The following is a 24,407-nucleotide window of genomic DNA, read 5'->3' on the forward strand; positions in this document are numbered from 1 at the left end:
AATATTATCTTTGGTGATTTCCGACTGGTGGAGCCTAGTGTCATTCGTGCCGGCGTGAATAACAATCTTAGAAAACTTCCGCTTAGCATTAGCCAGCACTTTAAGTTTGGATCTAATGTCAGACGTTCTGGCTCCCGGTATACAGTCGACTATGGTGTTTGGTGCCTCAATGTTAGTGTTCCTGAGTATAGAATCTCCAATGACCAGGGCACTTTTAAAAGGTGTTTCAGCTGGTATACTCCTTAGGGGATCGAATCTGTTAGAAATTGTCGTTACGTTATGGGTCTTAGAAGGACGCCTTATATGACTATGCCGCCTAACAGTCACCCAGTTTGACCGCCGACTTGACTCTGATGACGGAACCGAGCCATGTGTATTTTGATAAACACTATGCGCGCTCGATACAGTATTTGTAATATTTATATTAGCATCTGATGTCGGAACCGAGCCAATAGTCTTTTCGCTCGATAGATTATTTGCGACAGTAACATTAGCGGTTTTGCTATCCTCAACTAGCGTTCGGATGCGCGATTCTAGTTCAGCAACCTTCTCAGTTAACCTTAATACTTCAATACACTTAGTGCATGTAAACCCCTCTATGCTAACAGCAGAAGCTAAACTATACATGTGGCAAGTAGTACATGTTACAATAACAAGCGGAGTCTTACCGCTTTCATGCTGGGCGATGGCGTCTTCGTTTACCCGAACGCGGTCCCCGGAGCTGCATCGCGTGGGGTGTTCGGTTGTGACACGCCTCGGTCGCCTGCGAACGTCTGGGGCCAGGGTGATGTTTGGCTTGCCGAATCTGCGAAGGCCGGGCAGCGGTTCATCCACAGCTTCCCGATCGCATTCATGTCGTTCACGATCCGTGAAGCTGCATCGCGTGGAATGCATGTTTGTTGCTCGCTTATGGACGTCGGAAGGTAGGGTGAAGTGGGCGCTGTACCTCGCCTTGGATCTGCTAAAAGCGGAAAACAACTCCTCCACAGCTTCCCGCTCAGGTGAGGATAGGTCAGAAAAGCATATATCAGATGAATCCGCCATTAGATCGGAAAATGCTAGCTTTAGCCTCCACCGTGTGGATGCTAGCGGGCTATATGCTAACACTCGGTGTTTATTAGCGATAAATAGCTTCACGTGGTAGTACTGCTCAATAATCATCACAGTAAAGTATTCCTATGTAAAACTAATAAGTTATATTATATAAATAGGAATAAGATGGTAAAAAAAAGCTTTTAGATGATGAACTCGACGGAGCTACGATGCACGATCTGTTCAACGTGACGATAATAATGCAATAATAATGATCAACACTTCTACCACAACACTTCTATGTTTTTTATAACTTTATAAACTGTCCGAAAAAATGGTCCCAAGCTGTCACTGAAGCAATACCCTTTAAAAAGCGAAGCGTCCGCTGTGATACTGCTTGTTCAACCAACTTCAGCAATCAAATCCCAACAGAGTAAAGTAGCTTCTCAGTAGCAGATAAAGCCGGCTTTCGAAGCGAAAAAGCTAATTTCCCTATTTGCACCTGCTGCTTAGAAAGGCACCTGGCGGGGCGGCGCCAGCATTATGCAAATATCTCAATGCCAAGTTCATTGGCGTTTTAGTAGTATACAAAGCAGATTGGTCTCTCTAGGCGAGTTCCCAATTCGTCGGTCACGACGTGACGTCGTAGTGACCGACTGAAAGGGAAATGTGTTGCTTTCTGGTAGATCTAGCTGGTCTGAGGCTAGCTGTTTAACAACAGCCATTTAAGTATGTCCGTGTGCCCCTGGCTCTTCAGTGGTCGTTCACACTTTTGGGTCCTTCTGAGCTCATCAAGTTTTGATTGCTGTGTTAATATCCTTGGAATGACTCATCATATTTTAAAATGGGTTTTCACACTTTTACAGCACAACACAGAAATTTAGCTGTTTACTGCCTTTTCTAAATTTAAACAAAGTACAGCATATATTCTCAAATAGTATTTACAAGAATAAAAATGAGAGGAACGCAGAATCTTTAAGTGGAACAGTACCTACTACTGTCTGAAATGGGAGTTGAAAAAAGACACAAAGAGGAACAACAATTGATGAACAAACACCAACAAGACTGCCCCAAAGAGATGCACTTATTCTTTGGGAGATTAATGAATGCTTCTCTTTGTAGAAATCCAGAGTAGGATATGGACATAAAGAACAATAAACCAAGGCCACAAAGTCAGTCAGCAAAAAATTACCCCAACTTGATAGCACTTTCTAATCAAGATGGAAGAATAATGCTAAAGTTGGAGCAAATATCAGCTTGTTCTCATTTAAGCATGCATTTTTTTGCAAGTAGGGTGTTGGAGCTCGTGTGAAAGAAATACCACAGGAAAGATGTGGGGTCTTGCCTGCAGTTCACTACACAATTAAAACTACCCCAAAGAGAAGCACTTATGAATATTTGACCAATCAATGCTGCCATTTGAAGTAATCTTACTGTGTTGTATCCTCTGCTTGAATGAGTATTGCTCAAGGAAGTCAGCATGGAGCTCCTGAAAAGTCTTCTCATTAGCAGCATAGGTCACTTAAAACTACCCCAACAAATAGCACTTACTGAATAAAACAGACAAGTCAGTGCCATTGCAAAGGTACTGATAGTGACCGCTGCTTGAATGAGCATTGCTCAAGGAAGTCAGCATGGAGTTCCTGAAGTCTTCTCTTTTGCAGCATAGGTCACTTAAAACTACTACATTTCTGTGTTGTGCTGTAAAAGTGTGAAAATGGGTTTTCCAATTTTACAGCACAACACAGAAATTTAGCTGTTTACTGCCTTTTCTAAATTTAAACAAAGTACAGCATATATTCTCAAATAGTATTTACAAGAAAAAAAATGAGAGGAACGCAAAATCTTTAAGTGGAACATTACCTACTACTGTCTAAAGTGGGAGTTGAAAAAAGACACAAAGAGGAACAACAATTGATGAACAAACACCAATAAGACTGCCCCAAAGAGATGCACTTATTCTTTGGGAGATTAATGAATGCTTCTCTTTGTAGAAATCCAGAGTAGGATATGGACATAAAGAACAATAAACCAAGGCCACGAAGTCAGTCAGCAAAAAATTACCCCAACTTGATAGCACTTTCTTATCAAGATGGAAGGATAATGCTAAAGTTGGAGCAAATATCAGCTTGTTCTCATTTAAGCATGCATTTTATTGCAAGTAGGGTGTTGGAGCTCGTGTAAAAGAAATACCACAGGAAAGATGTGGGGTCTTGCCTGCAGTTCACTACACAATTAAAACTACCCCAAAGAGAAGCACTTATGAATATTTGACCAATCAATGCTGCCATTTGAAGTAATCTTACTGTGTTTTATCCTCTGCTTGAATGAGCATTGCTCGAATAAGTCAGCATGGAGTTCCCGAAAGGTCTTCTCATTAGCAGCATAGGTCACATAAAACTACCCCAACAAATAGCACTTACTGAATACAACAGACAAGTCAGTGCCATTGCAAAGGTACTGATAGTTACCGCTGCTTGAATGAGCATTGCTCAAGGAAGTCAGCATGGAGTTCTTTAAGTCTTCTCTTTTGCAGCATAGGTCACTTAAAACTACCCCAACAAAAAGCACTTACTGAATACAACAGACAAGTCAGTGCAATTGCAAGGGTACTGATAGTAACATTATTTTCAGCTAAAAACAATTGAAATCTTTAGCAGCAATGGACAGAGACAGGAGAAATGTGTTGCTTTCTGGTAGATCTAGCTGGTCTGAGGCTAGCTGTTTAACAACAGCCATTAAAGTATGTCCGTGTGCCCCTGGCTCTTCAGTGGTCGTTCACACTTTTGGGTCCTTCTGAGCTCATCAAGTTTTGATTGCTGTGTTAATATCCTTGGAATGACTCATCATATTTTAAAATGGGTTTTCACACTTTTAAAGCACAACACAGAAATTTAGCTGTTTACTGCCTTTTCTAAATTTAAACAAAGTACAGCATATATTCTCAAATAGTATTTACAAGAAAAAAAATGAGAGGAATGCAAAAACTTTAAGTGGAACAGTACCTACTACTGTCTGAAGTGGGAGTTGAAAAAAGACACAAAGAGGAACAACAATTGATGAACAAACACCAACAAGACTGCCCCAAAGAGATGCACTTATTCTTTGGGAGATTAATGAATGCTTCTCTTTGTAGAAATCCAGAGTAGGATATGGACATAAAGAACAATAAACCAAGGCCACGAAGTCAGTCAGCAAAAAATTACCCCAACTTGATAGCACTTTCTTATCAAGATGGAAGGATAATGCTAAAGTTGGAGCAAATATCAGCTTGTTCTCATTTAAGCATGCATTTTATTGCAATTAGGGTGTCGGAGCTCGTGTGAAAGAAATACCACAGGAAAGATGTGGGGTCTTGCCTGCAGTTCACTACACAATTAAAACTACCCCAAAGAGAAGCACTTATGAATATTTGACCAATCAATGCTAATTTGAAGTAATCTTACTGTGTTTTATCCTCTGATTGAATGAGCATTGCTTGAATAAGTCAGCATGGAGTTCCCGAAAGGTCTTCTCATTAGCAGCATAGGTCACATAAAACTACCCCAACAAATAGCACTTATTGAATAGAACAGACAAGTCAGTGCCATTGCAAAGGTACTGATAGTTACCGCTGCTTGAATGAGCATTGCTCAAGGAAGTCAGCATGGAGTTCTTTAAGACTTTTCTTTTGCAGCATAGGTCACTTAAAACTACCCCAACAAATAGCACTTACTGAATACAACAGACAAGTCAATGCAATTGCAAGGGTACTGATAGTAACATTATTTTCAGCTAAAAACAATTGAAATCTTTAGCAGCAATGGACAGAGACAGGAGAAATGTGTTGCTTTCTGGTAGATCTAGCTGGTCTGAGGCTAGCTGTTTAACAACAGCCATTTAAGTATGTCCGTGTGCCCCTGGCTCTTCAGTGGTCGTTCACACTTTTGGGTCCTTCTGAGCTCATCAAGTTTTGATTGCTGTGTTAATATCCTTGGAATGACTCATCATATTTTAAAATCGGTTTTCACACTTTTACAGCACAACATGTAAATTTAGCTGTTTACTGCCTTTTCTAAATTTAAACAAAGTACAGCATATATTCTCAAATAGTATTCACAAGAATGAAAATGAGAGGAACGCAAAATCTTTAAGTGGAACAGTACCTACTACTGTCTGAAGTGGGAGTTGAAAAAAGACACAAAGAGGAACAACAATTGATGAACAAACACCAACAAGACTGCCCCAAAGAGATGCACTTATTCTTTGAGAGATTAATGAATGCTTCTTCTCTTTGTAGAAATCCAGAGGAGGATATGGACATAAAGAACAATAAACCAAGGCCACAAAGTCAGTCAGCAAAAAATTACCCCAACTTGATAGCACTTTCTAATCAAGATGGAAGGATAATGCTAAAGTTGGAGCAAATATCAGCTTGTTCTCATTTAAGCATGCATTTTATTGCAAGTAGGGTGTTGGAGCTCGTGTGAAAGAAATACCACAGGAAAGATGTGGGGTCTTGCCTAAAGTCTACTACACAATTAAAACTACCCCAAAGAGAAGCACTTATGAATATTTGACCAATCAATGCTGCCATTTGAAGTAATCTTACTGTGTTGTATCATCTGCTTGAATGAGCATTGCTCAAGGAAGTCAGCATGGAGCTCCTGAAAAGTCTTCTCTTTTGCAGCATAGGTCACTTAAAACTACCCCAACAAATAGCACTTACTGAATACAACAGACAAGTCAGTGCCATTGCAAAGGTACTGATAGTGACCGCTGCTTGAATGAGCATTGCTCAAGGAAGTCAGCATGGAGTTCCTGAAGTCTTCTCTTTTGCAGCATAGGTCACTTAAAACTACCCCAACAAATAGCACTTACTGAATACAACACAAGTCAGTGCCATTGGAAAGGTACTGATAGTAACAGCTTTGGGGGCTAAAAACGAATGAAATATTTAGCAGCAATGGACTTCACTTACAGACAGAGACAGGAGAAATGTGTTGCTTTCTGGTAGATCTAGCTGGTCTGAGGCTAGCTGTTTAACAACAGCCATTTAAGTATGTCCATGTGCCCCTGGCTCTTCAGTGATCGTTCACACTTATGGGTCCTTCTGAGCTCATCAAGTTTTGATTGCTGTGTTAATATCCTTGGAACGACTCATCATATTTTAAAATGGGTTTTCACACTTTTACAGCACAACACGGAAATTTAGCTGTTCACTGCCTTTTCTAAATTTAAACAAAGTACAGCATATATTCTCAAATAGTATTTACAAGAATGAAAATGAGAGGAACGCAAAATCTTTAAGTGGAACAATTCCTACTACTGTCTGAAGTGGGAGTTGAAAAAAGACACAAAGAGGAACAACAATTGATGAAGAAACACCAACAAGACTGCCCCAAAGAGATGCACTTATTCTTTGGCAGATTAATTAATGCTTCTCTTTGTAGAAATCCAGAGTAGGATATGGACATAAAGAACAATAAACCAAGACCACGAAGTCAGTCAGCAAAAAATTACCCCAACTTGATAGCACTTTCTTATCAAGATGGAAGGATAATGCTAAAGTTGGAGCAAATATCAGCTTGTTCTCATTTAAGCATGCATTTTATTGCAAGTAGGGTGTTGGAGCTTGTGTGAAAGAAATACCACAGGAAAGATGTGGGGTCTTGCCTGCAGTTCACTACACAATTAAAACTACCCCAAAGAGAAGCACTTATGAATATTTGACCAATCAATGCTGCCATTTGAAGTAATCTTACTGTGTTTTATCCTCTGCTTGAATGAGTATTGCTCAAGGAAGTCAGCATGGAGCTCCTGAAAAGTCTTCTCATTAGCAGCATGGGTCACTTAAAACTACCCCAACAAATAACACTTACTGAATAAAACAGACAAGTCAGTGCCATTGCAAAGGTACTGATAGTGACCGCTGCTTGAATGAGCATTGCTCAAGGAAGTCAGCATGGAGTTCCTGAAGTCTTCTCTTTTGCAGCATAGGTCACTTAAAACTACTACATTTCTGTGTTGTGCTGTAAAAGTGTGAAAACCATTTTAAAATATAAAATGGGTTTTCACACTTTTACAGCACAACACAGAAATTTAGCTGTTTACTGCCTTTTCTAAATTTAAACAAAGTACAGCATATATTCTTAAATAGTATTTACAAGAAAAAAAATGAGAGGAACGGAAAATCTTTAAGTGGAACAGTACCTACTACTGTCTGAAGTGGGAGTTGAAAAAAGACACAAAGAGGAACAACAATTGATGAACAAACACCAACAAGACTGCCCCAAAGAGATGCACTTATGAATATTTGACCAATCAATGCTGCCATTTGAAGTAATCTTACTGTGTTGTATCATCTGATTGAATGAGCATTGCTCGAATAAGTCAGCATGGAGTTCCCGAAAGGTCTTCTCATTAGCAGCATAGGTCACATAAAACTACCCCAACAAATAGCACTTACTGAATACAACAGACAAGTCAGTGCCATTGCAAAGGTACTGATAGTTACCGCTGCTTGAATGAGCATTGCTCAAGGAAGTCAGCATGGAGTTCCCGAAAGGTCTTCTCTTTTGCAGCATAGGTCACTTAAAACTACCCCAACAAATAGCACTTACTGAATACAACAGACAAGTCAGTGCAATTGCAAGGGTACTGATAGTAACATTATTTTCAGCTAAAAACAATTGAAATCTTTAGCAGCAATGGACAGAGACAGGAGAAATGTGTTGCTTTCTGGTAGATCTAGCTGGTCTGAGGCTAGCTGTTTAACAACAGCCATTTAAGTATGTCCGTGTGCCCCTGGCTCTTCAGTGGTCGTTCACACTTTTGGGTCCTTCTGAGCTCATCAAGTTTTGATTGCTGTGTTAATATCCTTGGAATGACTCATCATATTTTAAAATGGGTTTTCACACTTTTACAGCACAACACAGAAATTTAGCTGTTTACTGCCTTTTCTAAATTTAAACAAAGTACAGCATATATTCTCAAATAGTATTTACAAGAATAAAAATGAGAGGAACGCAAAATCTTTAAGTGGAACAGTACCTACTACTGTCTGAAATGGGAGTTGAAAAAAGACACAAAGAGGAACAACAATTGAAACACCAACAAGACTGCCCCAAAGAGATGCACTTATTCTTTGGGAGATTAATGAATGCTTCTCTTTGTAGAAATCCAGAGTAGGATATGGACATAGAGAACAATAAACCAAGGCCACAAAGTCAGTCTGCAAAAAATTACCCCAACTTGATAGCACTTTCTAATCAAGATGGAAGGATAATGCTAAAGTTGGAGCAAATATCAGCTTGTTCTCATTTAAGCATGCATTTTATTGCAAGTAGGTTGTTGGAGCTCGTGTGAAAGAAATACCACAGGAAAGATGTGGGGTCTTGCCTGCAGTTCACTACACAATTAAAACTACCCCAAAGAGAAGCACTTATGAATATTTGACCAATCAATGCTGCCATTTGAAGTAATCTTACTGTGTTGTATCATCTGCTTGAATGAGCATTGCTCAAGGAAGTCAGCATGGAGCTCCTGAAAAGTCTTCTCTTTTGCAGCATAGGTCACTTAAAACTACCCCAACAAATAGCACTTACTGAATACAACAGACAAGTCAGTGCCATTGCAAAGGTACTGATAGTTACCGCTGCTTGAATGAGCATTGCTCAAGGAAGTCAGCATGGAGTTCCTGAAGTCTTCTCTTTTGCAGCATAGGTCACTTAAAACTACCCGAACAAATAGCACTTACTGAATACAACACAAGTCAGTGCCATTGGAAAGGTACTGATAGTAACAGCTTTGGGGGCTAAAAACGAATGAAATATTTAGCAGCAATGGACTTCACTTACAGAAAGAGATAGGAGAAATGTGTTGCTTTCTGGTAGATCTAGCTGGTCTGAGGCTAGCTGTTTAACAACAGCCATTTAAGTGTCCGTGTGCCCCTGGCTCTTCAGTGATCGTTCACACTTATGGATCCTTCTGAGCTCATCAAGTTTTGATTGCTGTGTTAATATCCTTGGAACGACTCATCATATTTTAAAATGGGTTTTCACACTTTTACAGCACAACACGGAAATTTAGCTGTTCACTGCCTTTTCTAAATTTAAACAAAGTACAGCATATATTCTCAAATAGTATTTACAAGAATGAAAATGAGAGGAACGCAAAATCTTTAAGTGGAACAATTCCTACTACTGTCTGAAGTGGGAGTTGAAAAAAGACACAAAGAGGAACAACAATTGATGAAGAAACACCAACAAGACTGCCCCAAAGAGATGCACTTATTCTTTGGCAGATTAATTAATGCTTCTCTTTGTAGAAATCCAGAGTAGGATATGGACATAAAGAACAATAAACCAAGACCACGAAGTCAGTCAGCAAAAAAATACCCCAACTTGATAGCACTTTCTTATCAAGATGGAAGGATAATGCTAAAGTTGGAGCAAATATCAGCTTGTTCTCATTTAAGCATGCATTTTATTGCAAGTAGGGTGTTGGAGCTTGTGTGAAAGAAATACCACAGGAAAGATGTGGGGTCTTGCCTCCAGTTCACTACACAATTAAAACTACCCCAAAGAGAAGCACTTATGAATATTTGACCAATCAATGCTGCCATTTGAAGTAATCTTACTGTGTTTTATCCTCTGATTGAATGAGCATTGCTCGAATAAGTCAGCATGGAGTTCTCGAAAGGTCTTCTCATTAGCAGCATAGGTCACATAAAACTACCCCAACAAATAGCACTTACTGAATACAACAGACAAGTCAGTGCCATTGCAAAGGTACTGATAGTGACCGCTGCTTGAATGTACAGCATATATTCTCAAATAGTATTTACAAGAATGAAAATGAGAGAAACGCAAAATCTTTTAAGTGGAACAGTACCTACTACTGTCTGAAGTGGGAGTTGAAAAAAGACACAAAGAGGAACAACAATTGATGAACAAACACCAACAAGACTGCCCCAAAGAGATGCACTTATTCTTTGAGAGATTAATGAATGCTTTTCTTGGTAGACATCCAGAGGAGGATATGGACATAAAGAACAATAAACCAAGCCACAAAGTCAGTCAGCAAAAAATTACCCCAACTTGATAGCACTTTCTAATCAAGATAGAAGGATAATGCTAAAGTTGGAGCAAATATCAGCTTGTTCTCATTTAAGCATGCATTTTATTGCAAGTAGGTTGTTGGAGCTCATGTGAAAGAAATACCACAGGAAAGATGTGGGGTCTTGCCTGCAGTTCACTACACAATTAAAACTACCCCAAAGAGAAGCACTTATGAATATTTGACCAATCAATGCTGCCATTTGAAGTAATCTTACTGTGTTTTATCCTCTGATTGAATGAGCATTGCTCGAATAAGTCAGCATGGAGTTCCCGAAAGGTCTTCTCATTAGCAGCATAAGTCACCTAAAACTACCCCAACAAATAGCACTTACTGAATTCAACAGACAAGTCAGTGCCATTGCAAAGGTACTAATAGTGACCGCTGCTTGAATGAGCATTGCTCAAGGAAGTCAGCATGGAGTTCCTGAAGTCTTCTCTTTTGCAGCATAGGTCACTTAAAACTACCCCAACAAATAGCACTTACTGAATACAACACAAGTCAGTGCCATTGCAAAGGTACTGATAGTAACAGCTTTGGGGGCTAAAAACGAATGAAATCTTTAGCAGCAATGGACTTCACTTACAGACAGAGACAGGAGAAATGTGTTGCTTTCTGGTAGATCTAGCTGGTCTGAGGCTAGCTGTTTAACAACAGCCATTTAAGTATGTCCGTGTGCCCCTGGCTCTTCAGTGGTCGTTCACACTTTTGGGTCCTTCTGAGCTCATCAAGTTTTGATTGCTGTGTTAATATCCTTGGAATGACTCATCATATTTTAAAATGGGTTCCCTTTCGAGGGAACTCGCGCTGCGTCGCCATAGAGACGCTTTGGGAACGCCTTCAGGTGTGAGTGCGTCTGAATGTGTATATCAAATCCAACCAATGGTGGGGCGTGACGTCACCGGCGGGGTGACGCAGGAGCCGGAAAGCATAAAAGGCGACGTACAACCACGCCCACACTATCTCTATTGCCTCAGACGGCTATCTGTGTGTGTGTGTCAAAGAGTGTCTGAATAGCTTAAAAACTGTGTGACTGAATAGTTTAACTGTGTGGCTGATAATGAAGGAAAATAAGAAATCAGAAAGTTTAGGAGCTGAGCACGCTAACGCCGCTCTTGAGGGAGCGGTGTGACGTGTGTTCATTATCATAACTTACCTTTCAAAATGCTCCGTTGTTCCTCCTATGGGTGTGGAAGCCTGCACTGCAGTCACTTCCCCTCATTGAGAGGGACGTGATCTCGTGTAATCTTCCCCCGAGGGGTTTGATGTATTCGAGTACAGGGTGGTGAGGACGCATAGCTATCCTCCCTCCGCAATGTAATGATTTAATCAAGCTCAGTATACGAGCTGCATGTGTCGAAGTTTAATCCGAATGGCCGGAAGAGCGTCCGCACGATAAGCTGCCAGAGCACTTCCAAAATGTTTAAACTCAGCCACACACCACTCGGGCTGTGTGTCGTTGTTTTGATGAGTCAAGACAATGATCGCGTTTCTCGCGGCTTAAGTCCTGCGTCCACTGAGGTGGTGTAACGTTAGTGTACTTTGACCGTGAAAGCTCTGCCTCGGGAGGGTTTGGAAGCACGCATTGCGGTCACTTCCAACCCGAACGGGAGCTCTATGCAATGTTTTACCTCCGAGGAGATATATGTTGTAAACACAGCCCTTCTCTTCACCGACCGGTTCAGATCCGCGTCCGCTAAGGCGGTGTGCACTTATCATTGCTATCGGGAGGGATTCGGGAGCCCGCATGTCGGTTTCTCCCGCCCCGATCGGTAGCCCGTGCTTTACTGTTTGACTGTGTCAGACGATGTTCGCGTGTGTTGCGGTTCGAGGCCCGCCTCGACCGGTCTATTAAATGAGAAGTTTATCGAGGTTGTTTCTCGTAACTGCTAGTTTAAATATGTATGAACCAGCATATATATATATATATATATATATATATATATATATATATATATAAAATATAAAATATATAAATAAATATATATAAAAAAAAAAGAAACTATATCATCCAGCAAATTAGATGAGTTTTCTTACAAAATAAGTGCAATCTCAACACCAGAGGCTTTATTTCTTTCCTGAGCTCCATTATTATGCAAGTCATGGAAAAGACCATCTGACCATGTTTACACAAGCACTTCAGCTAGCTTTTAAACATAATAGGCTATATTTAGAGGATGTTTTTATGTTGCCATGAGTGGCTTCATCCCTAAAGCCTCCAACATTGTCAAATATATAAAGCCCTGTCAGGGGATGCCCTCCTGGGGAGTGTGGGTTGTATCCGCCTTTTACGGGTCCCCACACTTCTCAGTACCCTCCTGTATTAACTGTGAACACTCTGCCTCTTGTAGTACAGAGCACAGTAAATCAGGTTCCCTTGGTAAAAAATATAATAGCATGGAAAAACATTCCAAACATATCTCAATGGGTGTTATGCACAGAAAATTAGGCTATGCCTAATTTTAGAGCAGGAATTGGAGTTCCTTTTATTCAAAGGCTACACGAAACTGTCACAAAATTATGGTTCATGATGTTGACAGTCACTCACATTTATCTCAAATCAGATCCGAGGACTGGTTTTTGTTAATGGATTTTTCCTGCTCACAGAATCTCAGGTTTGCCTTTGGGGCATGGCATACCAATATCAGCCTTCCCTTCGGCCTAGATCTATCCCTTCACACATTTACAAAATGTGTAAATGCTGCCCTGGCATCATTGCATCTTTAGGGCATTTGCATACTATTTATATTGATGATTGGCTAATATTAGCACAGTCAGCACAGATGGCAGCACAGCATCGAGATGTTGTGTTTGCACATCTAGATACCTAGCGTTGAGACTGAACACCAAGAAAAGTATGTTAGTCCCAACACAGGTGATCACTTTTTGGGGATATTATGGAACTCTACGATGATGCAGGCACAGATGTCTCCTGCTCGTGTCATGTCCATTTTCACATAAGTGAATGAGTTGAAGCTAGGTCAATCGCACACCAAGTGATGGTTTTAAAATCAGGGTTTTTCCTCGAGGGGCAACCCTTTTTGCCTATTCAGGGTTACGCGCACATGTCTTCGTACTCTAGAATATGTAAAGATTTTGGGTTTCTGTCTCAAAGCCCGAGGTGAGGTGTGGTCTGTCGCTGCATGACATTAATGACAGATGCATCTCTCTTAAGCTGCGGATCAGCTATGGAAGGCCAATAGGACAAAAATGTCCAATCAGCTAAAACGCCAGGAAAAGTGTGCTTCTCCAGTACAGAGGACCTCTTTTCTGGGTGTAGTATGGATTTCTACGATAGCAGGCACTGTTGTCCCCTGCTCGTATAGAATCCATCCTTTAACCATGGGGTTCCTTGAGGGGCAACCCGTTTCTCATGATCAAGGTCACACGCAGATGCTTTGTGCCTTAGTATTATGGAAGAAACAATGGTTCCTTTCGGCCAGTGTTGGCCGTTTTACCATGTTCAGGGTTACGCGCGCATGTCTTCGTGCCCTAAGAATATGGAAAAATGCTGGGTTTCTGTCTAAGTCCCGGAGTGAGGTGCAGACTGTTGTCGCATGACATTAATGACAGATGCATTTCTGTTAAGCTGAGGATCGGCTATGGAAAGCCAAAAGGACAAAAATATCCAATCAGCTAAACGCCAGGAAAATTGTGCTTCTCCAGTACAGAGGACCTCTTTTCTGGGCGTAGTGTGGATTTCAACGACTGCAGGCACGTTTGTCTCCTGCTCGTATAGAATCCATCCTTTAACCATGGGGTTCCCTGAGGGGCAACCCGTTTTTGCATAATCAAGGTCACACGCGAATGCTTTGTGCCTTAGTATTATGGCAGAAACTATGTAATGGTTCCTTTCTCAAAAAGGGCCATTGTTGGCTTTTTCACATGTTCAGGGTTACGCGCATATGTCTTCGTGCCCTAAGAATATGGGAAAAAATTTGGGTGTTTGTTTACAGGCCCCAAGTTAGGTGCGGTCTGTCGCCGCAAAACATTAATGACAGACGCATCCCTTTCTAGCTGTGATCAGTTATGGAAAGCCAAAAGAGACAAAAATGTCCCATCAAATAAACGCCAGGAAAAGTATGTTTCTCCAGCACAGAGGACCTCTTTTCTGGGCGTGGTATGGATTTCAATGACTGCAGGCACGGTTGTCTCCTGCTCGTAAAGAATCCATCCTTTTAACCATAAGGTTCCCTGAGGGGCAACCCGTTTCTCATGATCAAGGTCACACGCAGATGCTTTGTGCCTTAGTATTATGGAAGAAACCATGGTTCCTTTCCCATGAAGGCCAATATCGGGGGCTCAAGGTCGTCACATCAGGCTTACGACGGATGCATCCCTCTAAGGCTGGGAAGTGGCTATGGAAGACCATAAGGTCAAAATCTATGTAAGTCCACATGGAGCAGACGTTCTGCTGCGGCAGGCGTTGAGCTTGGGGAATGAAGACTCCACCCACATGTGGGGGAGCAAATTTGGCTCAGGTTCGGCCAAGCGAAAGCTGACCTGTTTGCAATTCAGGAGAATTCACATTGTACTTTTTGGTTTTCTCTTTTTCACCCAGTCCAACTCGGACTGGTTGCCATGACACAGGAAGGGTCCGAGGGCCTCCTGTGTGTTTTTCCCCAATTGCTCAGCTCCCGGGAGTTCTGGAGAGGGTCCGGCAGCACAGGCGCAGCTGTTGCTCGTAGCCCCGTGTTGGCTGACCCGAGTGTGGTTTTCGAACCTGGTCTCCCTCCTAGACGGCTCCCCATTTCAGGGGCCGATCTGGAGGGATCGGTAGTCTCAGGCAAGGGGCACTGTGTTTTACCCCTGCCTAGAGTTTTTGGGTCTGGCCTCTGAGGAGGACAGACTCATAGAAATGGGTCTATCAACTGAGGTTGTGCAGACTATTTTATTTCCAGAGCTCCCTCCACCAGGAAATTATACGCATTTGAAGAAAGACTTTAATTACGTGGTGCCAAGAGCACTTATATGACCCAGTTAACTGCCCCTTGGTACAGTTCTGGAGTTTTTATAAGAGCAGTTTGCAGCAGGGCTGCCTCCTTTGACCATTAAGGCTTATGTGGCAGTTATATCTGTCTTTCATACCTTAGTGGTCGGTCCCTCATTAAGTAGAGACCATCTATTCATGCGTTTCCTGTGTGGCACTCGGAGGCTGAGGCCTGCGAGTCATTTTAGGATCCCTGCGTGGGATCTGTCTGTGGTCCTGGAGGACTTATCGGGGCACCATTTGAGCCATTGATATAATTTCAGAAAGTTTCTTACTCTGGAAACTATATTTCTCCTAGCTATTACCTCCCTTAAGAGGGTAGGAGATTTAGAGGCTCTCTCAGTTTCGCCAACCTGTCTCGAGTTCGCTCCAGGCATGGTAAGGGTTTTCTATACCCTAGATCGGGCTACGTTCCGAAGGTTTTGAGCAACATACCATGCCCCATAGTCTTGCAGGCGTTCTGCCCTCCACCATTTAAGGACGCGAGCCAAAGAAGGTTAATTTACTCTGTCCAGTATGAGAACTGGACATGTATGTGCTCAGAACAGCGGAGTTCAGGAAAGCAGAGCAGTTATTTTTGTGCTTTGGTTCGGCCCGGAAAGGTTTCCTGGCCACAAAGCAAACTTTGAGTAAATGGATAGTCGAGGCTATCTCTTTTGCTTATGAAGCCTCTGTACGGCCCTCTCCTTTAACCGTCAGAGCGCATTCAACTAGAGGTATGGCAGCATCTAAAGCCCTGTGGGCAGGTGCCTCTGTCCAGGATATCTGTGATGCGGCAGGCTGGTCCTCACCGCTCACTTTTGTACAGTTTTATAAGTTGGATCTCACTCCTACTCCTGGATCTTTGGTGCTTAGGTCTTAGTTGTGCTTTTTACACACAGACAGGCACTCGTAGTCTGGCGGATTGGGTATAGCGTTCCCAAAGCGTCTCTATGGCGACGCAGCGCGAGTTCCCTCGAAAGGGAACGTCTCGGGTTACGTATGTAACCCTTGTTCCCTGAGAAGGGAACGAGACGCTGCGTCTCCTTTGCCATACTTCCTGCGTACCTGTAAGCCGTCTTCGGCAATATTTCAGATAGTGTGGGCGTGGTTGTACGTCGCCTTTTATGCTTTCCGGCTCCTGCGTCACCCCGCCGGTGACGTCACGCCCCACTATTGGTTGGATTTGATATACACATTCAGACGCACTCACACCTGAAGGCGTTCCCAAAGCGTCTCTATGGCGACGCAGCGTCTCGTTCCCTTCTCAGGGAACAAGGGTTACATACGTAACCCGAGACGTTTTCCCACTTTTACAGCACAACACGGAAATGTAGCTGTTTACTGCCTTTTCTAAATTTAAACAAAGTACAGAATATATTCTCAAATAGTATTTACAAGAATAAAAATGAGAGGAACGCAAAATCTTTAAGTGGAACAGTACCTACTACTGTCTGAAGTGGGAGTTGAAAAAAGACACAAAGAGGAACAACAATTGATGAAGAAACACCAACAAGACTGCCCCAAAGAGATGCACTTGTTCTTTGGGAGATTAATGAATGCTTCTCTTTGTAGAAATCCAGAGTAGGATATGGACATAAAGAACAATAAACCAAGGCCACGAAGTCAGTCAGCAAAAAATTACCCCAACTTGATAGCACTTTCTTATCAAGATGGAAGGATAATGCTAAAGTTGGAGCAAATATCAGCTTGTTCTCATTTAAGCATGCATTTTATTGCAAGTAGGGTTTTGGAGCTCGTGTGAAAGAAATACCACAGGAAAGATGTGGGGTCTTGCCTGCAGTTCACTACACAATTAAAACTACCCCAAAGAGAAGCACTTATGAATATTTGACCAATCAATGCTGCCATTTGAAGTAATCTTACTGTGTTTTATCCTCTGATTGAATGAGCATTGCTCGAATAAGTCAGCATGGAGTTCCCGAAAGGTCTTCTCATTAGCAGCATAGGTCACATAAAACTACCCCAACAAATAGCACTTACTGAATACAACAGACAAGTCAGTGCCATTGCAAAGGTACTGGTAGTAACAGCTGCTTGAATGAGCATTGCTCAAGGAAGTCAGCATGGAGTTCTTTAAGTCTTCTCTTTTGCAGCATAGGTCACTTAAAACTACCCCAACAAATAGCACTTACTGAATACAACAGACAAGTCAGTGCAATTGCAAGGGTACTGATAGTAACATTATTTTCAGCTAAAAACAATTGAAATCTCTAGCAGTAATGGACATCACTTACAGACAGAGACAGGAGTAATGTGTTGCATGCTGAAAGATCTAGCTGGTCTGAGGCTAGCTGTTTAACAACAGCCATTTAAGTATGTCCGTGTGCCCCTGGCTCTTCAGTGGTCGTTCACACTTTTGGGTCCTTCTGAGCTCATCAAGTTTTGATTGCTGTGTTAATATCCTTGGAATGACTCATCATATTTTAAAATGGGTTTTCACACTTTTACAGCACAACACAGAAATTTAGCTGTTTACTGCCTTTTCTAAATTTAAACAAAGTACAGCATATATTCTCAAATAGTATTTACAAGAATAAAAATGAGAGGAACGCAAAATCTTTAAGTGGAACAGTACCTACTACTGTCTGAAGTGGGAGTTGAAAAAAGACACAAAGAGGAACAACAATTGATGAACAAACACCAACAAGACTGCCCCAAAGAGATGCACTTGTTCTTTGGGAGATTAATGAATGCTTCTCTTTGTAGAAATCCAGAGTAGGATATGGACATAAAGAACAATAAACCAAGGCCACGAAGTCAGTCAGCAAAAAATTACCCCAACTTGATAGCACTTTCTTATCAAGATGGAAGGATAATGCTAAAGTTGGAGCAAATATCAGCTTGTTCTCATTTAAAGATGCATTTTATTGCAAGTAGGGTGTTGGAGCTCGTGTGAAAGAAATACCACAGGAAAGATGTGGGGTCTTGCCTGCAGTTCACTACACAATTAAAACTACCCCAAAGAGAAGCACTTATGAATATTTGACCAATCAATGCTGCCATTTGAAGTAATCTTACTGTGTTGTATCCTCTGCTTGAATGAGCATTGCTCAAGGAAGTCAGCATGGAGCTCCTGAAAAGTCTTCTCATTAGCAGCATAGGTCACATAAAACTACCCCAACAAATAGCACTTACTGAATACAAAAGACAAGTCAGTGCCATTGCAAAGGTACTGATAGTGACCGCTGATTGAATGAGCATTGCTCAAGGAAGTCAGCATGGAGTTCCTGAAGTCTTCTCTTTTGCAGCATAGGTCACTTAAAACTACCCCAACAAATAGCACTTACTGAATACAACACAAGTCAGTGCCATTGCAAAGGTACTGATAGTAACAGCTTTGGGGGCTGAAAACGAATGAAATCTTTAGCAGCAATGGACTTCACTTACAGACAGAGACAGGATAAATGTGTTGCTTCATGGTAGATCTAGCTGGTCTGAGGCTAGCTGTTTAACAACAGCCATTTAAGTATGTCCATGTGCCCCTGGCTCTTCAGTGATCGTTCACACTTATGGGTCCTTCTGAGCTCATTAAGTTTTGATTGCTGTGTTAATATCCTTGGAACGACTCATCATATTTTAAAATGGGTTTTCACACTTTTACAGCACAACACGGAAATTTAGCTGTTCACTGCCTTTTCTAAATTTAAACAAAGTACAGCATATATTCTCAAATAGTATTTACAAGAATGAAAATGAGAGGAACGCAAAATCTTTAAGTGAAACAATACCTACTACTGTCTGAAGTGGGAGTTGAAAAAGACACAAAGAGGAACAACAATTGATGAAGAAACACCAACAAGACTGCCACAAAGAGATGCACTTATTCTTTGGGAGATTAATGAATGCTTCTCTTTGTAGAAATCCAGAGTAGGATATGGACATAAAGAACAATAAACCAAGGCCACGAAGTCAGTCAGCAAAAAATTACCCCAACTTGATAGCACTTTCTTATCAAGATGGAAGGATAATGCTAAAGTTGGAGCAAATATCAGCTTGCTCTCATTTAAGCATGCATTTTATTGCAAGTAGGTTGTTGGAGCTTGTGTGAAAGAAATACCACAGGAAAGATGTGGGGTCTTGCCTGCAGTTCACTACATAATTAAAACTACCCCAAAGAAACGCACTTATGAATATTTGACCAATCAATGCTGCCATTTGAAGTAATCTTACTGTGTTTTATCCTCTGATTGAATGAGCATTGCTCGAATAAGTCAGCATGGAGTTCCCGAAAGGTCTTCTCATTAGCAGCATAGGTCACATAAAACTACCCCAACAAATAGCACTTACTGAATACAACAGACAAGTCAGTGCCATTGCAAAGGTACTGATAGTAACCGCTGCTTGAATGAGCATTGCTCAAGGAATTCAGCATGGAGTTTTTTAAGTCTTCTCTTTTGCAGCATAGGTCACTTAAAACTACCCCAACAAATAGCACTTCCTGAATACAACAGACAAGTCAGTGCAATTGCAAGGGTACTGATAGTAACATTATTTTCAGCTAAAAACAATTGAAATCTCTAGCAGTAATGGACATCACTTACAGACAGAGACAGGAGTAATGTGTTGCATGCTGAAAGATCTAGCTGGTCTGAGGCTAGCTGTTTAACAACAGCCATTTAAGTATGTCCGTGTGCCCCTGGCTCTTCAGTGGTCGTTCACACTTTTGGGTCCTTCTGAGCTCATCAAGTTTTGATTGCTGTGTTAATATCCTTGGAATGACTCATCATATTTTAAAATCGGTTTTCCCACTTTTACAGCACAACACGGAAATGTAGCTGTTTACTGCCTTTTCTAAATTTAAATAAAGTACAGCATATATTCTCAAATAGTATTTACAGGAATGAAAATGAGAAGAACGCAAAATCTTTAAGTGGAACAGTACCTACTACTGTCTGAAGTGGGAGTTGAAAAAAGACACAAAGAGGAACAACAATTGATGAACAAACACCAACAAGACTGCCCCAAAGAGATGCACTTATTCTTTGAGAGATTAATGAATGCTTCTTTTTGTAAAAAAACAGAGTAGGATATGGACATAAAGAACAATAAACCAAGGCCACGAAGTCAGTCAGCAAAAAAATTACCCCAACTTGATAGCACTTTCTTATCAAGATGGAAGGATAATGCTAAAGTTGGAGCAAATATCAGCTTGTTCTCATTTAAGCATGCATTTTATTGCAAGTAGGGTGTTGGAGCTCGTGTGAAAGAAATACCACAGGAAAGATGTGGGGTCTTGCCTGCAGTTCACTACACAATTAAAACTACCCCAAAGAGACGCACTTATGAATATTTGACCAATCAATGCTGCCATTTGAAGTAATCTTACTGTGTTTTATCCTCTGATTGAATGAGCATTGCTCGAATAAGTCAGCATGGAGTTCCCGAAAGGTCTTCTCATTAGCAGCATAGGTCACATAAAACTACCCCAACAAATAGCACTTACTGAATACAACAGACAAGTCAGTGCCATTGCAAAGGTACTGATAGTGACCGCTGCTTGAATGTGAGCATTGCTCAAGGAAGTCAGCATGGAGTTCCTGAAGTCTTCTATGGGAGTCAATGGTCACTATCTGCTGTGGGTTTACCATCATTCCTCAAAATATTTTATTTCGTGTTAATCAGGAAAAAACTAATGCATACAGGTTTAAAACAACACAAGGATGAGTAAATTATGAAAGAATTTTCATTGAACTATCTCTTTAAGTTGTGCCTTCAGTTGTGTCGAGGATGTTTAAGTCGTCATCATGTCAGCTCTGCAAGCCTGTAAAGCAAATAATGAAATAAATTGCCATTGACTTCCATAGTAGGAAAAAAATATTTTGGAAGAATCTTGATAAATGATGAAGAAAATATTTTGAAAAATTATAATTAGATTATAATTAGCACACAATTGATGGTACCTATAAAATTCAATCATTTTTTATTGATACTATGGGAGTCAATGGTCACTATCTGCTGTGGGTTTACCATCATTCCTCAAAATATTTTCTTTCGTGTTAATCAGGAAAAAACTAATGCATACAGGTTTAAAACAACACGAGGATGAGTAAATGATGAAAGAATTTTCATTGAACTATCTCTTTAAGTTGTACCTTCAGATGTGTTGAGGATGTTTAAGTCATCATCATATCAGCTCTGCAAGCCTGTAAATCAAATAATGAAATAAATTACCATTGACTTCCATAGTAGGAAAAAAATATTTTAAAAGTATCTTTATAAATGATGAAGCAAATATTTTGAAAAATCATAATTAGATTATAATTAGCACACAATTGATGGTACCTATAAAATTCAATCATTTTTTATTCATACTATGGGAGTCAATGGTCACTATCTGCTGTGGGTTTACCATCATTCCTCAAAATATTTTCTTTCGTGTTAATCAGGAAAAAACTAATGCATACAGGTTTAAAACAACACGAGGATGAGTAAATGATGAAAGAATTTTCATTGAACTATCTCTTTAAGTTGTGCCTTCAGATGTGTTGAGGATGTTTAAGTCATCATCATATCAGCTCTGCAAGCCTGTAAATCAAATAATGAAATAAATTACCATTGACTTCCATAGTAGGAAAAAAATATTTTAAAAGTATCTTTAAAAATGATGAAGAAAATATTTTAAAAAATTATAATTAGCACACAGTTGATTGTACCTATAAAATTCCATCATTTTTTTATTCCTACTATGGGAGTCAATGGTCACTATCTGCTGTGGGTTTACCATCATTTCTCAAAATATTTTATTTTGTGTTAATCAGAAAAAACTAATGCATACAGGTTTAAAACAACACGAGGATGAGTAAATGATGAAAGAATTTTCATTGAACTATCTCTTTAAGTTGTGCCTTCAGATGTGTTGAGGATGTTTAAGTCATCATCATATCAGCTCTGCAAGCCTGTAAATCAAATAATGAAATAAATTACCATTGACTTCCATAGTAGGAAAAAAATATTTTAGAAGTATCTTTATAAATGATGAAGAAAATATTTAAAAAAATTATAATTAATAATAATAATAATAATAATAATTAGTTACATTTATATAGCGCTTTTCCAGTGCTCAAAGCGCTTTACATATGAATGGGGGAATCTCCTCAACCACCACCAATGTGCAGCATCCACCTGGATGATGCGACGGCAGCCATATTGCGCCAGAACGCCCACCACACACCAGCTTATTAATGGAGAGGAGACCGAGTGATATAGCCAATTAGTATGAGGGATGATTAGTAGGCCAATGGGCAAGTTTGGCCAGTATGCCGGGGCACACCCCTACTCTTTTTCGAAGGACATCCTGGGATTTTTAATGACCACAGAGAGTCAGGACCTCGGTTTTAACGTCTCATCCGAAGGACGGTGCTTTTTTTTGACAGTATAGTGTCCCCGTCACTATACTGGGGCATTAGGACCCACACAGACCACAGGGTGAGCACCCCCTGCCCCTGCTGGTCTCACTAACACCTCTACCAGCAGCAACCTGGTTTTCCCAGGTGGTCTCCCATCCAAGTACTAACCAGGCTCAGCCCTGCTTAGCTTCAGTGGGCAAGCTGTCTTGGGCTACAGGGTGATATGGCTGCTGTAATTAGCACACAGTTGATTGTACCTATAAAAATCCATCAGTTTTTTTATTCCTACTATGGGAGTCAATGGTCACTATCTGCTGTGGGTTTACCATCATTCCTCAAAATATTTTCTTTTGTGTTAATCAGAAAAAAATAATGCATACAGGTTTAAAACAACACAAGGATGAGTAAATGATGAAAGAATTTTCATTGAACTATCTCTTTAAGTTGTGCCTTCAGATGTGTTGAGGATGTTTAAGTCGTCATCATATCAGCTCTGCAAGCCTGTAAAGCAAATAATGAAATAAATTACCATCTATTTCCATAGTAGGAAAAAAATATTTTAGAAGTATCTTGATAAATGATGAAGAAAATATTTAAAAAAATTATATTTAGCACACAGTTGATTGTACCTATAAAATTCCATCATTTTTTATTCCTACTATGGAAGTCAATGGTCACTATCTGCTGTGGGTTTACCATCATTTCTCAAAATATTTTCTTTTGTGTTAATCAGAAAAAACTAATGCATACAGGTTTAAAACAACCCGAGGATGAGTAAATGATGAAAGAATTTTCATTGAACTATCTCTTTAAGTTGTGCCTTCAGATGTGTTGAGGATGTTTAAGTCATCATCATATCAGCTCTGCAAGCCTGTAAATCAAATAATGAAATAAATTACCATTGACTTCCATAGTAGGAAAAAAATATTTTGGAAGTATCTTTATAAATGATGAAGCAAATATTTTGAAAAATCATAATTAGATTATAATTAGCACACAGTTGATGGTACCTATAAAATTCAATCATTTTTTTATTCCTACTATGGAAGTCAATGGTCACTATCTGCTGTGGGTTTACCATCATTTCTCAAAATATTTTATTTTGTGTTAATCAGAAAAAACTAATGCATACAGGTTTAAAACAACACGAGGATGAGTAAAAGATGAAAGAATTTTCATTGAACTATCTCTTTAAGTTGTGCCTTCAGATGTGTTGAGGATGTTTAAGTCATCATCATATCAGCTCTGCAAGCCTGTAAATCAAATAATGAAATAAATTACCATTGACTTCCATAGTAGGAAAAAAATATTTTAGAAGTATCTTTATAAATGATGAAGAAAATATTTAAAAAAATTATAATTAATAATAATAATAATAATAATAATTAGTTACATTTATATAGCGCTTTTCCAGTGCTCAAAGCGCTTTACATATGAATGGGGGAATCTCCTCAACCACCACCAATGTGCAGCATCCACCTGGATGATGCGACGGCAGCCATATTGCGCCAGAACGCCCACCACACACCAGCTTATTAATGGAGAGGAGACCGAGTGATATAGCCAATTAGTATGAGGGATGATTAGTAGGCCAATGGGCAAGTTTGGCCAGTATGCCGGGGCACACCCCTACTCTTTTTCGAAGGACATCCTGGGATTTTTAATGACCACAGAGAGTCAGGACCTCGGTTTTAACGTCTCATCCGAAGGACGGTGCTTTTTTTGACAGTATAGTGTCCCCGTCACTATACTGGGGCATTAGGACCCACACAGACCACAGGGTGAGCACCCCCTGCCCCTGCTGGTCTCACTAACACCTCTACCAGCAGCAACCTGGTTTTCCCAGGTGGTCTCCCATCCAAGTACTAACCAGGCTCAGCCCTGCTTAGCTTCAGTGGGCAAGCTGTCTTGGGCTACAGGGTGATATGGCTGCTGTA

The 24,407-nt window shown here is 40.4% G+C and overlaps 2 pseudogenes; both read right to left on the reverse strand.

Moving 5' to 3' along the window:
- Positions 1-22,588: 22,588 nt before the first annotated feature.
- On the reverse strand, positions 22,589-22,705 carry LOC135759531 (5S ribosomal RNA; annotated as a pseudogene).
- A 1,585-nt stretch (positions 22,706-24,290) lies between these two features.
- On the reverse strand, positions 24,291-24,407 carry LOC135759532 (5S ribosomal RNA; annotated as a pseudogene).

The sequence above is a fragment of the Paramisgurnus dabryanus genome, chromosome 23 (assembly GCF_030506205.2).
Source record: "Paramisgurnus dabryanus chromosome 23, PD_genome_1.1, whole genome shotgun sequence".
NCBI classification, from domain to species: Eukaryota; Metazoa; Chordata; class Actinopteri; order Cypriniformes; family Cobitidae; genus Paramisgurnus; species Paramisgurnus dabryanus.